The sequence below is a fragment of the Dreissena polymorpha genome, chromosome 12 (genome assembly GCF_020536995.1).
Source record: "Dreissena polymorpha isolate Duluth1 chromosome 12, UMN_Dpol_1.0, whole genome shotgun sequence".
NCBI classification, from domain to species: Eukaryota; Metazoa; Mollusca; class Bivalvia; order Myida; family Dreissenidae; genus Dreissena; species Dreissena polymorpha.
Genome location: NC_068366.1, coordinates 2380045 through 2392606, shown reverse-complemented (window position 1 = coordinate 2392606; position 12562 = coordinate 2380045). Strand labels below are relative to the sequence as shown.

Here is a 12562-nt window from a genome sequence, read left to right as displayed (position 1 = left end):
TTATAAAATACCTTTCATTTAATAAATATATTTGTCATATTACTTTTTATGTAAATATGCGTTTGAAATATTTGACTTTAAAATATATTCAGTCCTGTATGATCATACAAATAGGCGCGCGACAAAGCTGCATTGACTCAATTTCGAAATTATCAAGGTAGAACTATTCTGTCCTGGACTTTTTTATTTATTTTTGTTCGGAAACAATTTTATTTCTTTATTCACAAGATCAGGGGCGGTATTCTGAACATTTCTTAGATATTTTACATAGAATTTTCTAATTCTTAAATTTTTTCACTAAGAAAGTTTTTTATCTAAGATTTTTATCTTAGAATTTTTCTAAGACCATTCTTAGAGAAAAAACGTTCTTAGAAAATAAAACTATTTTCGTTCGTAAAAAATTTGTATTATCGACAGATTAAGCGCTTTTTGCAGTTGTGCGCATGCGCGTTAATACTGCGAAGCAAAACAATATGGCAACTTCGATGAACAAAGTGTGTCATTCAAATACGCGAGTGTAATGTGTTTTAAGGCTTCAAACACATTATTTTAATTGTATATAGGACGTAATTCCATCTACTTTGCGTTAAAGCCGATAATAATGAAATCGCTCAAACGTTCAGAGTAGAGTAACAGTTATAATGTGCAACGAATTATATTCGCGCGAATGTTGAACGATTGTTAGAATATTACGTGTCTACTGTAAACAATCTTCAATCGTAAGCAATAAAATGTGTCAAGTCTGAACAGAAAACTGATGGTTGCATAATGGTATGTTTGGAATAATGTGATTCTATATTTATTTCATAATTATGTCATTTTGTAACCATTCACCTTCGTCAAGAATTGGAATTCCTGTTTCTAAAAATAGAAAATTTCCCACGGAATGTAAACAGGCGTCGTGTTTGACAAATACAATGGCGTCAAATAAGAAGGAGAGGGAACACAAATTTTCGCTAGACGACTGCATCATCTTATGCAATTTAATGGCGAAAGACTGTGGTATTGCGTTTTTGCATGGATTGAGTAACCATGATCTGATACGACATAGTCTTAGTGTCATAGATTCACTGAAGGTAACCAAATTATAGTGAATGTTGTTTTGTGTCTAGCAGATTTTGGCAATTTCAATTTCACCATTGAACATACAGTTGTATCTGTACATTTTTGACAATAAACTGTATAAAAATATTTCATCCTAGGTAAAAGAATTTGCAATAATCAAACTCCCAGCTACTGAGCCTGAGCTGTATGTCTACTCATAAAAGCTATTACGCATTCAAAAGAACAAAGCTAGAAAAACTTAAAAACCATGACTTTGTTGGAGTAATGGAAAGTATAGTTTGATGCGAAAATATGCTTGTTCCCATTCTCTCACTGAGTCTCTGTATGAACACAACTGGTTAAAATGCATGATAATCTCACCATAAATTTATTTTTGAATTATCATTATAATAATAAAACAACTATTGAAATCTTGACACCAATTTATTTGCACTAGTTGCTACATATACCGGTTAAGCCAATATAAAGCAATCAAAGCTATGTACATAGTAAGTGATTGTTTAATGAATACAAGTTATGTATTTAATAACTGGAATAACAAGTCAAACAAACAAGCAGATGTGGGCGATGGTTTAAACTAAGTTCAATCAAAAAGCAACTAAAAACAGGACGGCAGAAAAGCTGGAAAAAAAGTGGCTAAACATGGTTGCCAAGCACCGTCTCATTTATACAGATTACATAAGAGACCGTGCATTGACAGGTACCATACCATATTCTTTATTGCATAATACAGTGTTTATGGCAAACAGCCTCGGGTAGTCATCAATTAATTGCAAAATGAGAATAGAAATAAACAAATATATAAGGAAAAGAATATTATAAATGTTAATGCTTTAATACCTCTAAAATAAGTACTCATTTTTTTGTTCATATGCCTTATATATCACTTTGAAAATAAAGTCCTCTTCATATAAAGTATCAAAAAAATTGAGACTATCATGTCATTTTTAACAATGTTGCTTTTGTTTAATTTTGTTGTAAAGTAAAAACCTATTGGTAATGGTGTAACAATACACCTTCAAAAATTTAGTTGTTTGAATAGTCATTACACTGAGGTAACAAGTTTAAAATAAATCAAAAATAAAACTCATTTATGTTTGAACAAGATGTGTTTGTGAAACACAATGTCCCCCTATATGATGTTTGACCTTGTAGGATGACCTTGACATTGTGAAGGATGACCTTGACCTTTCACCACTCAAAATGTGCAGCTCCATGAGATACACATGCATGCCAAATATCAAGTTGCTATCTTCAATATTGCAAAAGTATTTATAAAATAAGCGATAAGGGCCACATTTATTTGACTTCTGACCTTGCAGGATGACCTTGACCTTTCACCACTCAAAATGTGCAGCTTCATGAGATACACATGCATGCCAAATATGAAGTTACTATCTTCAATATAGCAAAAGTTATTGCAAAATGTTAAAGTTGGCGCAAACAGACAGACAGACCAACAGACAGGGCAAAAACAATTATGTCCCCCACTACTATAGTGGGGGACATAAAAAGAATTCATAAATGTGGTTACATAATTTTAACCACACATCCATTAGGTCTTATAAATAATAAAAATATTTATTTTAGAAGGAGGTTGTTTAAACAAAAATCTACACCAGTCTTACCAGTACCCGTCCCCACTCTACCCCTATCAATCAAACAAAAGAATAACTCATTGTAAAAAAAATAGTAAATACCATTGTTACTTTGTACAAAATATTTTTTTACAACAAAGGCTATCAAAAAGATTAACACTTCTCCACTTATTGAATGATAATAAATTAACTCTTTAACCCAAAGTACATTTATTTGCTCAGTCTTGTACATATGTCAAAGTATGACAAATGAATTGTCTTTGTCAGGTGTCACTGCAGCTGTCACGACAATGACCAACTCGAGGTGATGTCATTAGCAGAGCTGCTGAAGAGAAAGAAGATAATGCTTGAAATTTGATTGTTGAAAAAAAGTTGCAGTCACCATACATGTTTAATTTTCATTTTGATCATAAGCTTTTTTTTTAGTTAATATCAAAATCCTTAGTCTATAGAAAAAATTCAAAACTTTTCAAAATAGCATTTGTTGTAATGAAAATTTAATTTATTTTTTACAATGAAAGCACTTTTGTTCACATGAAATATCTGCATTTTGTTTGAAAACATTTCCTAACACATACAATTATATGTGTCTTGTTCTGGGAAAACTGGGCATAATGCATGAGCAAAAGTGTCGTCCCAGATTAGCCAGTGCAGTCCGCACAGGCTAATCAGGGACAACACTTTCCGCCTTAACTTGATTTTCGGTAATGAGGGACTTCCTTGAAACTAAAAATAATGTTTTGTTTTTGGGAAATAAATTAATTACTTACTGGCAAGCCTTTTCAGGTTTCAAACGAATTTCGCCATGCAGCACTCCCCATCTTCTTTTCAGTTGGCCTATTCCCCTTTCGACTTTTGATCTTGTTATTATGTCAGCTCTGTGATATCAAATATACATTTAATAAAATTCAGCAAAATTATTTGAGACGCTTTCTGAGAAAACTGGGCTTAATGCATGTGGGTAAAGTGTCATCTCAGATTAGCCTGTGCAGTCCGCACAAGCTAATCAGGGACGACACTTTCCGCTTTTATGTTATTTTTCGTTTGAAGGAAGTCTACACGATTTTCTACACGAAAATCCAGTTAAGGCGGAAAGTGTCGTCCCTGAATAGCCTGTGCGGACTCCACAGGCTAATCTGGGATGACACTATACGCACATGCATTAAGCCCAGTTTTCTCAGAACGTGTCTCATTTTTCTGATAATACTTTTAAATTAGAATCATGGTTTGATATTATTGCACTATATAAATACTGTATTTATTATTAATTGTATTGAAACACCTCATTAACTTAAAGTCTTATATTTTGCCATGGGTTGAGTTGTAAACATACATACAATAACACTCACCATTACCTGTTATTGTTTTATTTCACAATATATAGAGGATATTTGTTGGATTCGATGGAATATCGATTTTATTTCAGGAGTGATCATATAGGCACAAATATTTTGACCCCTTTGACCTTGACCTTGAAATTAGGGTCCGCGTTAAGGTTTCTAAATCTGCGTTTAGGTTTCAAAAAATGCAAATAGTTTCTATCAAAGCGTTTTGCGGGGGGCATATGTCATCCTCTGGAGACAGCTCTTGTTTACCAATGGAACTATGTACGTCAATGTAAAATGCATCATTTACATAAGATAAATCACTGGAATCATAGTTTTTAAATGAAATCCTGTATACAAATACATGGGTGCATAATGAAATTTGGATAACTATGTATGAATGTAGGCAGTTAGGCTTCTATATGTGTTAAGAATAAATGTATATTACTATTTTTTTTACCTGGGTATTGATAGAATGATATCCCATTCTATTGACATATGCATCCTGCACATCTGCACTTGAGTGCCATCCACAACGCCAACAACATTTGGAAAGTTGGCTATGCATTGGAAATCCGTCTTTACCCTGCTGACATCATGCATATTTAGAGGGAACAATATAAATCTTGATGTAGTTTCCCTGCTAGCGAGCATCTCAGTGAACTGTGTCACAGCCCTTGACACTGATGGCTGTGACAAATTATGAATGTTACCATCATTTATCTGGAAATCACCGGAGCACAATAGCGTAGGGTGATAAGGATTTTCTCTAAAGAAGAGACATTCTTTGGCCCAAGTGTTTTAGGTGATAAACGTTCACCATATTCTTGATTAAGGCGATCGATGCCATCCTTATCTAACCGATATCTTCTTACAACCTCAATGTTCGTGAGGTTCTCAAATGTGTCCAGCCTTTCGTTCATATCTACAAGTCAATAAATAAACAAGGTTTATATTCATTTATATTTTGTGTAAGAAAAATACACACATAATAATATTAGAAACATTTTGTAATAATAAAATGTCAATTAACATCAGCGTCTACATTTGGGGAAAAAATAATCATGAACACATGATAGTGTGATGCATTGGGTTGCTAATTGCTTCATTAGGGCGGGTATCATTTGTCGGGTCAGGTATTGATGCTTAAAGGCTTATTTGATTTTTACAAACCAAAGTTCATTTCAAAGACAATACGTATGTAAAAATGGCAATTCACCATCCGGTTACAAATAAAATATGAACATTTCAACAATGTAAACAACGTTAGGATGACAATAACTTAAAATAGAAACCAAAGAAATACTATCATGTTTTTCTTTCAAATCAGTATAAAAGTTAAAATGGTATTAAATTGACATTTGATTACACTTTCTCCAATTTAATAAATGTTACCAATTCTAAATCCATACAGTGTTATACAATTATGAGCATTAAACCACAAAGCAACATAAATGATGCGCTTTTCCATCGTTATGTACCTATTTACATAGAAAACGTTCATTTGAAGTTTTCCAAAATGTACCGTAACTGACACGTCCGCCATATTTGTTATGATGGAAAGTTACTGTATCTACGGAGGTTTCGTCACTCAACAGTGTCGTATTTTGTATAAGAGGGGAAGTGAATGTTTCGAAATACTATTAAATTGAATGATAATAATAAATAAATACTGTCAAAATATATTAAATAAATTGTGTACACACATTTGCGGGGGTAAACTTACGAAGATGGGTATTTATGTTTCGTAATTAGTTGCCTTTCACTCATTTAAAATGTAAACATTATTTACCAATGTTAAAATTTAACTTACCTGTGATGGTTCGACGTGCAATTCGATATTTGTTTTTATGAATCAACACAAAATGGCCGATACAAATTTTATCTAAGAAAATTCTATAAGTTTAAGACAGGTGTTGAGGTTTCTAACTTTTTTAGTAAAATTTGGCAACTCTTAGAAAATTCTAAGAGATTAGAACGTTTCTTAGACAAAAACTAAGAAAATATTACAGTTATAGTAAAATACTTAGAAAAAACGTGAATTCTTAGCGAATATTTTGTCTAAGAAAGTTTCAGAATACCGCCCCTAATCTCTTAGAATTTTCTAAGAGTTGCCAAATTTTACTAAAAAAGTTAGAAACCTCAACACCTGTCTTAAACTTATAGAATTTTCTTAGATAAAATTTGTATCGGCCATTTTGTGTTGATTCATAAAAACAAATATCGAATTGCACGTCGAACCATCACAGGTAAGTTAAATTTTAACATTGGTAAATAATGTTTACATTTTAAATGAGTGAAAGGCAACTAATTACGAAACATAAATACCCATCTTCGTAAGTTTACCCCCGCAAATGTGTGTACACAATTTATTTAATATATTTTGACAGTATTTATTTATTATTATCATTCAATTTAATAGTATTTCGAAACATTCACTTCCCCTCTTATACAAAATACGACACTGTTGAGTGACGAAACCTCCGTAGATACAGTAACTTTCCATCATAACAAATATGGCGGACGTGTCAGTTACGGTACATTTTGGAAAACTTCAAATGAACGTTTTCTATGTAAATAGGTACATAACGATGGAAAAGCGCATCATTTATGTTGCTTTGTGGTTTAATGCTCATAATTGTATAACACTGTATGGATTTAGAATTGGTAACATTTATTAAATTGGAGAAAGTGTAATCAAATGTCAATTTAATACCATTTTAACTTTTATACTGATTTGAAAGAAAAACATGATAGTATTTCTTTGGTTTCTATTTTAAGTTATTGTCATCCTAACGTTGTTTACATTGTTGAAATGTTCATATTTTATTTGTAACCGGATGGTGAATTGCCATTTTTACATACGTATTGTCTTTGAAATGAACTTTGGTTTGTAAAAATCAAATAAGCCTTTAAGCATCAATACCTGACCCGACAAATGATACCCGCCCTAATGAAGCAATTAGCAACCCAATGCATCACACTATCATGTGTTCATGATTATTTTTTCCCCAAATGTAGACGCTGATGTTAATTGACATTTTATTATTACAAAATGTTTCTAATATTATTATGTGTGTATTTTTCTTACACAAAATATAAATGAATATAAACCTTGTTTATTTATTGACTTGTAGATATGAACGAAAGGCTGGACACATTTGAGAACCTCACGAACATTGAGGTTGTAAGAAGATATCGGTTAGATAAGGATGGCATCGATCGCCTTAATCAAGAATATGGTGAACGTTTATCACCTAAAACACTTGGGCCAAAGAATGTCTCTTCTTTAGAGAAAATCCTTATCACCCTACGCTATTGTGCTCCGGTGATTTCCAGATAAATGATGGTAACATTCATAATTTGTCACAGCCATCAGTGTCAAGGGCTGTGACACAGTTCACTGAGATGCTCGCTAGCAGGGAAACTACATCAAGATTTATATTGTTCCCTCTAAATATGCATGATGTCAGCAGGGTAAAGACGGATTTCCAATGCATAGCCAACTTTCCAAATGTTGTTGGCGTTGTGGATGGCACTCAAGTGCAGATGTGCAGGATGCATATGTCAATAGAATGGGATATCATTCTATCAATACCCAGGTAAAAAAAATAGTAATATACATTTATTCTTAACACATATAGAAGCCTAACTGCCTACATTCATACATAGTTATCCAAATTTCATTATGCACCCATGTATTTGTATACAGGATTTCATTTAAAAACTATGATTCCAGTGATTTATCTTATGTAAATGATGCATTTTACATTGACGTACATAGTTCCATTGGTAAACAAGAGCTGTCTCCAGAGGATGACATATGCCCCCCGCAAAACGCTTTGATAGAAACTATTTGCATTTTTTGAAACCTAAACGCAGATTTAGAAACCTTAACGCGGACCCTAATTTCAAGGTCAAGGTCAAAGGGGTCAAAATATTTGTGCCTATATGATCACTCCTGAAATAAAATCGATATTCCATCGAATCCAACAAATATCCTCTATATATTGTGAAATAAAACAATAACAGGTAATGGTGAGTGTTATTGTATGTATGTTTACAACTCAACCCATGGCAAAATATAAGACTTTAAGTTAATGAGGTGTTTCAATACAATTAATAATAAATACAGTATTTATATAGTGCAATAATATCAAACCATGATTCTAATTTAAAAGTATTATCAGAAAAATGAGACACGTTCTGAGAAAACTGGGCTTAATGCATGTGCGTATAGTGTCATCCCAGATTAGCCTGTGGAGTCCGCACAGGCTATTCAGGGACGACACTTTCCGCCTTAACTGGATTTTCGTGTAGAAAATCGTGTAGACTTCCTTCAAACGAAAAATAACATAAAAGCGGAAAGTGTCGTCCCTGATTAGCTTGTGCGGACTGCACAGGCTAATCTGAGATGACACTTTACCCACATGCATTAAGCCCAGTTTTCTCAGAAAGCGTCTCAAATAATTTTGCTGAATTTTATTAAATGTATATTTGATATCACAGAGCTGACATAATAACAAGATCAAAAGTCGAAAGGGGAATAGGCCAACTGAAAAGAAGATGGGGAGTGCTGCATGGCGAAATTCGTTTGAAACCTGAAAAGGCTTGCCAGTAAGTAATTAATTTATTTCCCAAAAACAAAACATTATTTTTAGTTTCAAGGAAGTCCCTCATTACCGAAAATCAAGTTAAGGCGGAAAGTGTTGTCCCTGATTAGCCTGTGCGGACTGCACTGGCTAATCTGGGACGACACTTTTGCTCATGCATTATGCCCAGTTTTCCCAGAACAAGACACATATAATTGTATGTGTTAGGAAATGTTTTCAAACAAAATGCAGATATTTCATGTGAACAAAAGTGCTTTCATTGTAAAAAATAAATTAAATTTTCATTACAACAAATGCTATTTTGAAAAGTTTTGAATTTTTTCTATAGACTAAGGATTTTGATATTAACTAAAAAAAAAGCTTATGATCAAAATGAAAATTAAACATGTATGGTGACTGCAACTTTTTTTCAACAATCAAATTTCAAGCATTATCTTCTTTCTCTTCAGCAGCTCTGCTAATGACATCACCTCGAGTTGGTCATTGTCGTGACAGCTGCAGTGACACCTGACAAAGACAATTCATTTGTCATACTTTGACATATGTACAAGACTGAGCAAATAAATGTACTTTGGGTTAAAGAGTTAATTTATTATCATTCAATAAGTGGAGAAGTGTTAATCTTTTTGATAGCCTTTGTTGTAAAAAAATATTTTGTACAAAGTAACAATGGTATTTACTATTTTTTTTACAATGAGTTATTCTTTTGTTTGATTGATAGGGGTAGAGTGGGGACGGGTACTGGTAAGACTGGTGTAGATTTTTGTTTAAACAACCTCCTTCTAAAATAAATATTTTTATTATTTATAAGACCTAATGGATGTGTGGTTAAAATTATGTAACCACATTTATGAATTCTTTTTATGTCCCCCACTATAGTAGTGGGGGACATAATTGTTTTTGCCCTGTCTGTTGGTCTGTCTGTCTGTTTGCGCCAACTTTAACATTTTGCAATAACTTTTGCTATATTGAAGATAGTAACTTCATATTTGGCATGCATGTGTATCTCATGAAGCTGCACATTTTGAGTGGTGAAAGGTCAAGGTCATCCTGCAAGGTCAGAAGTCAAATAAATGTGGCCCTTATCGCTTATTTTATAAATACTTTTGCAATATTGAAGATAGCAACTTGATATTTGGCATGCATGTGTATCTCATGGAGCTGCACATTTTGAGTGGTGAAAGGTCAAGGTCATCCTTCACAATGTCAAGGTCATCCTACAAGGTCAAACATCATATAGGGGGACATTGTGTTTCACAAACACATCTTGTTCAAACATAAATGAGTTTTATTTTTGATTTATTTTAAACTTGTTACCTCAGTGTAATGACTATTCAAACAACTAAATTTTTGAAGGTGTATTGTTACACCATTACCAATAGGTTTTTACTTTACAACAAAATTAAACAAAAGCAACATTGTTAAAAATGACATGATAGTCTCAATTTTTTTGATACTTTATATGAAGAGGACTTTATTTTCAAAGTGATATATAAGGCATATGAACAAAAAAATGAGTACTTATTTTAGAGGTATTAAAGCATTAACATTTATAATATTCTTTTCCTTATATATTTGTTTATTTCTATTCTCATTTTGCAATTAATTGATGACTACCCGAGGCTGTTTGCCATAAACACTGTATTATGCAATAAAGAATATGGTATGGTACCTGTCAATGCACGGTCTCTTATGTAATCTGTATAAATGAGACGGTGCTTGGCAACCATGTTTAGCCACTTTTTTTCCAGCTTTTCTGCCGTCCTGTTTTTAGTTGCTTTTTGATTGAACTTAGTTTAAACCATCGCCCACATCTGCTTGTTTGTTTGACTTGTTATTCCAGTTATTAAATACATAACTTGTATTCATTAAACAATCACTTACTATGTACATAGCTTTGATTGCTTTATATTGGCTTAACCGGTATATGTAGCAACTAGTGCAAATAAATTGGTGTCAAGATTTCAATAGTTGTTTTATTATTATAATGATAATTCAAAAATAAATTTATGGTGAGATTATCATGCATTTTAACCAGTTGTGTTCATACAGAGACTCAGTGAGAGAATGGGAACAAGCATATTTTCGCATCAAACTATACTTTCCATTACTCCAACAAAGTCATGGTTTTTAAGTTTTTCTAGCTTTGTTCTTTTGAATGCGTAATAGCTTTTATGAGTAGACATACAGCTCAGGCTCAGTAGCTGGGAGTTTGATTATTGCAAATTCTTTTACCTAGGATGAAATATTTTTATACAGTTTATTGTCAAAAATGTACAGATACAACTGTATGTTCAATGGTGAAATTGAAATTGCCAAAATCTGCTAGACACAAAACAACATTCACTATAATTTGGTTACCTTCAGTGAATCTATGACACTAAGACTATGTCGTATCAGATCATGGTTACTCAATCCATGCAAAAACGCAATACCACAGTCTTTCGCCATTAAATTGCATAAGATGATGCAGTCGTCTAGCGAAAATTTGTGTTCCCTCTCCTTCTTATTTGACGCCATTGTATTTGTCAAACACGACGCCTGTTTACATTCCGTGGGAAATTTTCTATTTTTAGAAACAGGAATTCCAATTCTTGACGAAGGTGAATGGTTACAAAATGACATAATTATGAAATAAATATAGAATCACATTATTCCAAACATACCATTATGCAACCATCCGTTTTCTGTTCAGACTTGACACATTTTATTGCTTACGATTGAAGATTGTTTACAGTAGACACGTAATATTCTAACAATCGTTCAACATTCGCGCGAATATAATTCGTTGCACATTATAACTGTTACTCTACTCTGAACGTTTGAGCGATTTCATTATTATCGGCTTTAACGCAAAGTAGATGGAATTACGTCCTATATACAATTAAAATAATGTGTTTGAAGCCTTAAAACACATTACACTCGCGTATTTGAATGACACACTTTGTTCATCGAAGTTGCCATATTGTTTTGCTTCGCAGTATTAACGCGCATGCGCACAACTGCAAAAAGCGCTTAATCTGTCGATAATACAAATTTTTTACGAACGAAAATAGTTTTATTTTCTAAGAACGTTTTTTCTCTAAGAATGGTCTTAGAAAAATTCTAAGATAAAAATCTTAGATAAAAAACTTTCTTAGTGAAAAAATTTAAGAATTAGAAAATTCTATGTAAAATATCTAAGAAATGTTCAGAATACCGCCCCAGGTCTCATTTTGAAAGCACAAATGCTTAAAAAAATAAGTTTCTCATGATTATTATGTATCGGCAAATCTTTGTCGCTCTGATGCATTCCGACAAAATAACTAGGATTTAGCCCTAGTGGTTTAATTTCCACGCATCAAAATTCCATATTGACAATCAACAACGATATTATTTGGGTATGAAACTTATAAGATATTCGATGATTTTCTTTGTTTGACATAAATTTATCCGATTGGGAAAAATCGCACAATTTGAGGATAAGTAAATGTTATGTATTTCACCACGAATTAGTACATTTATCAATTATAAAAAGAACAAAAAGTGAATACATATAGGCTAATCTAACGTTACAAGGTAAAAAAACACAAACATGCGACAACATGACTTAGCCCTAGTGGTTTAATTCCCAAGCATCAAATTTCCATATTGACAATCAACAACGGTATTATTTAGGTATGAAACTCCCACAATAGTTGATGTTTTCTTTGTTTGACATAAATTTATCCGATTGGGAAAAAATCTATCAATTTTAAGATAAGCAACTGTTATGTATTTTACCACGAATTAGTACATGTATCAATTAATAAAGAGAACAAAAAGTGAATACATATGGGCTAATCTAACGTTACAAAGTAGAAAACAAAAAGTGAATACATAATGGGCTAATATTACGTTACAACGTAAAGAAACAAAAGAGGACAATAAGTGAATACATATAGGCTAATCTAACGTTACAAGGTAAAGAATTTTTTTTATA

The 12562-nt window shown here is 32.5% G+C and overlaps 2 long non-coding RNA genes across 4 annotated transcripts; one reads left to right on the top strand and one right to left on the bottom strand.

Annotated features, from left to right (window-relative positions):
* Positions 1–1477: 1477 nt before the first annotated feature.
* LOC127854053 (uncharacterized) lies at positions 1478–5586 on the bottom strand. Of its 2 annotated transcripts, XR_008036896.1 has the most exons (5): positions 5470–5586; positions 4449–4913; positions 3434–3541; positions 2400–2988; positions 1478–2253 (listed from the first exon to the last, which is right to left on the bottom strand). It is a non-coding gene; the product is annotated as an uncharacterized LOC127854053 (long non-coding RNA). The 2 variants fall into 2 exon arrangements; XR_008036895.1 differs by having other exon boundaries at positions 1478–2988.
* An 866-nt stretch (positions 5587–6452) lies between these two features.
* On the top strand, positions 6453–10561 carry LOC127854052 (uncharacterized). 2 transcript variants are annotated; one of them, XR_008036894.1, is made up of 5 exons: positions 6453–6569; positions 7126–7590; positions 8498–8605; positions 9051–9645; positions 9792–10561. It is a non-coding gene; the product is annotated as an uncharacterized LOC127854052 (long non-coding RNA). The 2 variants fall into 2 exon arrangements; XR_008036893.1 differs by having other exon boundaries at positions 9051–10561.
* The last annotated feature ends 2001 nt before the right edge of the window (positions 10562–12562 follow it).